Consider the following 5,573-nt stretch of genomic DNA (forward strand, 5'->3'; position numbering starts at 1 on the left):
ACTGGAGTGGGTTGCATTCCCTTCTCCAGGGGATCTTCCCGACCTAAGGATCGAACCAAGGTCTCCTGCGTTGCAGATGGATTCTTACCGTGTGAGCCACCAAGGAAGCCCAAAGGGACCACAGGTTTGGATTATGATTTAACTAGACTGTTAATTTGAGTTCAGGTAAAATCATTTGCAAAGTAGCCTTTTCCTGTCTAGCTTTGCTTTTAGTTATGCCGGCAAGGAGCATCCTTGGTGGCCCAATGGTAATGAATCCGCAGAAAGTATAGGATACCTGGGTTTGATCCCTGGGTCGGGAAGATCCCCTGGAGAAGGGAATCAGGCAACCTACTCCAGTATTCTTGCCTGAAGAATTCCACAGACAGGGGAGCTTGGCGGGCTACAGTCCATGGGGTCACAAAGAGTCAGTCGGACACGACTTAGCGACTAAAACATGCACAGTTATGTCAGCACAGAAACATGATCTGTTTCTCACATAGAGGTCACTTATCTGTGACCTGTCTCAGATAGAGGTCACCTGTAGACATCCCTGGATGATCATTCAGGAAACAAAGATCAGGTTGTCTCTGGTTCCGTTTGGGTCTCGGATAAAACTGATATCTTCATGGCAGTTGAATTTACTCCTGCAGTCTTTAGAACGGATGGATAGAATATTTCTGTCATCTTTATATCTGATGGTGACAGAAGACATGTACTTGGATATTCATCTAGCTCTTTATCTCCTCTCCTGTGGAGACGTGAGGGGGTGGTGTTGGCTTCACAGGAGTGAGTTTAAAATAGACTGGTAAAGAGGGCTACTTCCCTGTCTCTGTCTCTCTCACCCATACTAACATACCTGCGTGCACGCACACACACATGCACGCATGCACATTGGCCTTGAATTTGGGGAGTTCAGGGTCCTTAAGTTGAGCATGTCCGGCCCTGGGGCAGAGTGCACTTCTTCTTTGGGAATGAATGGGCAAATCCTAGTTTGTAGCTGGTGGGTTGGAGAGAGGGACCAAGAACTTCATGACTGGACTTAAGTTTGGAGGCAGGTAGAGTTAAATGCAAGTTTTATGTTTTTTGGGGAAAGTATCTGTTCTTCTTGACTGAGGCAAAGTAGAGGTTAAAACATATATTTGGTTAAAATGTATAGGCAGGTATTTCTCTGGTGGTCCAGTGGCTAAGACTCCGTGCTTCTAAGGCTGGAGGTGCAGGTTTGATCATGGTCAGGGAACTCGGATCCCGCGTGACATGACGTGAGGCCAAAAAAACAAAAAACCAAAAAAATCACTTAAAAAAAAAAATATATGTCAGCCTGTATATTTAATAAGCTCTGTGGATCAGTGATATCCATTTCCTAGTTTCAGTATTGTCCTACAGTTACTGAGAGAAACTGACTCAAAAGTACATAGGATGTCTCTGTAATTTTTTTTTTTGCAATATTCTGTAAATCTATGGTTATTTCAAAATAAAAAGTTACAACATATATTTGACTAAATGCTGTGTGGTGTCCTCGATTGGATCCTGGAATAGAAGAAAGACATGAGTACAGAAACTGGTGAAACCCTAGAAAGATCTTTTAACATTTACCAATGTTAATTTCTAAGTTTTGATAATGGTTGTGTAAAATGTTAACATTTAGAGGAAACTGAGTGAAGGGTATGAGGGAATTCTCTTTGCAACTTTTCAGTAAATCTAAAATTATTCCAAAATTTAAAGTTTATTGAAAACAAAAACGTGTGTATGTATATATATATATGTATGCATGCACACATATGTATTACATTTATATTTAAACACATCCACAAAACCAGTGCCCTTAAAAATACACTTTCTTTAGGTGAAGCATCAGATGGTGCCTCTGAGGTGAGGCAATAATTAAGGGTCCTTTCAACAAATGAACTGCAAGGTCATTTTGTTCCCTAATTTGTCTGTATGACCACAGGGACCCTACACAGCTCTTAAAACCCAATAGGAACCTGAATTGTCCCCTCTCTGAATCATATGTTAGGGAAAGTTCATTGTAGTACAATCTCATTTTCCAGATCAGAAACTGAGGCCCAGATAAGAACTGATGTAATTATGTAATTATGTAATTCCAGATTTCCTGGAATATTTAAAACTGAATTTCTTACTTTTTCTGTCTGACCAGCCTGCACTTGGACATGTACAAAATAATCTATAAACTGTAGCCTTTATACATTTAAGGGAGGGGGGCAGGTGGGAGGGAAATAATCTTTGCCACTCTTTTCTGGGGCTCTCTCCCCCCAGGATCAGTGGTTAAAATTGGTGGGTGTGGTGAGGAATCTGGTCAAAATGAAAGCTTTAATTCAGCACCTAGTCCATGCCCTACACCAGACAGGGTGCTAGTAGGGATGCCCAAGGACTAGGGGGGATTGGGGGAGTTTTGCTCCCCAGAGGCCTTTTCTAGCAGCAGCTGCTGGATCCTTGGGAAAACCTCTCACCCCACTAGATGCAGTCAGGGGCTCCCCTGATCAGTGTGAGTCGTGAGCTCAGGGTGCAGATGAGATGCACTTGCAGTTTGCTGGTCCCAGTACACACAAAGGGGGATGCTGTGACTCTGGCCCCCTGGATCCCCCAGCTCCCTGGTCCCATCCTGCCTAAGTGCCTGCCATCCTAGGAGCTGCCTTGTTTTCATTAGACATGAGTTCGCCAGAGCCCCATTTATTGTTTGAAACACACAAATAAATGATATGCCTACACAGAGGAAGGAGGGGTTCCCTCACTCTTCATCTCCTGCATGTCTCTCTGGACATTACCTGGAGCCACTATGGACAAATCCATCCTTTGCTGGAACTGGAATTGCCAAAGTAAACAGCCAAATACATAGGCCCTTGGACTCTTTAACTAAGAGGTGCCCTGTGCCCCTTTGGTGTTTCTGTAGTAATTGTTCAGGCTGGTACCTCCTCACTCCATCCCCAGGATCCCGAGGCATCATTCCAGAACAGAGCACCAGGCCTTAGTCTAATTTCCATAATGCACAGATATCACAGATTATCCTGTCTCTAAATGACAAACTTTAAGGATTGTCTTTTTCCATTTGAAGTCACTGCTAAAACATGGAATCCAGATAGGAGAGAAGAGATGAAACTATTAACTTTTAATATAGAAGCCATCTCCCCCAGGTCATGGTCTGGAAGCTTCCACGAGGCTCAGATCTGAAGGGGCAGGTGGCTGATTCTTGGTGCTGGTGACAAGTCAGTGACTCCTGGTGAGGTTGCAGTGCCCTGGACGCTGGCCTCGCTCCTCCCTTTGCTGTTCCCTAAGAGCCAAGGTGGCTTGAGGGGATGCAGTCTGTGCAGGCATCACAGGACCCTGTGCTTAGCAGGACCTGCCCCTGGGCTGTCACCAGTGGAACTTGGTAACGACTTTGGAACAAGGACCTGCAATTTCACTGTGCACCTGGCCCATGAATTGTGTAGCCACTTTTGTCTAACACCTGCCATAAGCCTTCAGGCTGGAGGTCATGAGGACTCTGTTGTCCCAGGTCAAACTCATGACCCGGTTTGGGATCAGGACTTGGTGACCACTTCCTGAGACAGCCTGGCACAGAGCAGGTGCTGCAGCAAAAGATGGTGACCGACCCACCCAGAGAGTCGGGGCGAGGGAGACTGGGTGGAACCAGAATTCTCCTTCTGGCTGAACCCAGGGCCTCTCAGGGGATACACACAAATACAGAACCTGGGTCCGGTGCTTGGGGCTGCCTCTGACAGTCATAAGAAACTGGTTCATCAGAACTCAGGAATGTTTCTTGTTTTGTGACTTGTTTCTGCTTGGGGGTTGTGTTACTCTGCTAGGGCTGCACTAACAAAGAACCACAGAAAATATGTCTTCTCACAGTTGCAGAGGCTGGAAGTCCAAGATCAAGGTGTCGGCAGGGCTGGTCCCATCTGAGGCCTGTCTCCTTGGTTCATGGATGGCCCTCCTCTCCCTGTGTTTTCACATGATCTGTGCCTGTCTGTGACCACACCTCCCCTTTTTATGAGAATGCCCGTCATACTGGATTACAACCCACCCTGATGACCTCTAACCTGATTACCTCATTAAAGAAACTATATCCAGGGACTTACCTGGTGGTGCAGTGGGGTCCCAAGTTCAGTCCCTAGTTAGGAAACTAGATCCCACATGTCACAACTAAGATCGAAGATGCTGGTGCCACAGCTAAGACCCAGTGCAGTCACAGATAAATAGGCGGGGGGGCGGGGGGGGGCGTGGAAACCCAGTCTCCAAATTCAGTCACATTCTGAAATCCTGAGGGTCAGGACTTCAACTATGGGTTTGCAGAGTGGGGGCGGGGTGGTGGTGACACAGTTCAGCTCATCACTGAGATTTTACTGAACACTTCACAGTCAAGTTTTAATAGCTTAGCAGTATCTTTCCAGTCTAGAAATGGTGGACTCGGGGGCCTGTTCTCTGTCCATAGGAAGAGGCAGCGAAAGACCCAGGAGCCAACAGAACGTAGCTGCCAGAGATTGCTCAAGGGTGTGAGGTGTGGTCACTTAGTACTGGCTCTCAGATAGATGCAGAAGAGCGACCATACAAAGGGCAGGGACCAGCTGTGCCGGAGTCCTGTGGGGCCTGAGCGAGAGGGGTGATGGGAGCCACAGGACTTGGGTCAGAGATGGGAGAAGGCCCGCAAGCTCGGGCTGGGGGCTGGGGGGCAGAGCCGGCATCCCAGAGGCGGGGCCAAGTTTGTGAAAGTGGTTCCCAAAGGGCGGCCTGGGAGCTTCCTAAGCCCTAAGACTCTGACTCCCCCATCTTGGGTGGGACCTGGGTATCTACATACTTAGAAAGTTCCCCAGGTAGGAGGTAGGTGAAACAAGATTGGTCATGAGGCGATAATTGTTGAAGTTGACTCATGGCATCCGGGGGGTTCGCATATACTTTTGTACATTTTGAAATTTTCCGTTATAGAAAGTTTTATTTTAAGAGAGAGTGGATGGGGGAGAGAAAGAGAAGGGCGTGGGGGAGCGGAGAATGAGAACAGGAAAAAAGTTGCCAGGAGGTTCCGTTAACCAGCCCTGATTAGGACAAAGATGGAGGGAGGAAGCCCTGTATCTGCCCCTGGGCTTCCTCTGACACGGAGGAAGCAGCGCCTCCTGGTGGCGAGAGGTGCCCTCACAGCCGGGTCAGGACGTGGAGTCTGGGTGTGAATCTGGATCCAGTACCCGTGTGTCCCAGGGATGAAGGCAGAGGGGGAATGGAGACAAGCCCTGGGAGCAGCCTTTTGACTGTGGTTATATCGTGACCCCTTTGCTCATCTACCAGTGCCTATAGACCCAAAGATGGAAAAAATACATGGATTATATAGCAAATATAGTGTAACATGGGCTTCCCTGGTAGCTCAGCTGGTAAGGAATCCGCCTGCAATGCAGGAGACCCGGTTCAATTCCTGGGTCAGGAAGTTGCCCTGGAGAAGGGATAGGTTACCCACGCCAGTATTCTTGGGCTTCCCAGGTGGCTCAGATGATGAAGAATCCGCCTGCAATGCGGGAGACCTGGTTCTATCCTGGGTTGAGAAGATCCCCTGGAGGAGGGCATGGCAACCCACTCCAGTATTCTTGCCT

This window comes from Bos indicus x Bos taurus, chromosome 16 (assembly GCF_003369695.1).
Source record: "Bos indicus x Bos taurus breed Angus x Brahman F1 hybrid chromosome 16, Bos_hybrid_MaternalHap_v2.0, whole genome shotgun sequence".
In the NCBI taxonomy this organism is placed as follows: domain Eukaryota; kingdom Metazoa; phylum Chordata; class Mammalia; order Artiodactyla; family Bovidae; genus Bos; species Bos indicus x Bos taurus.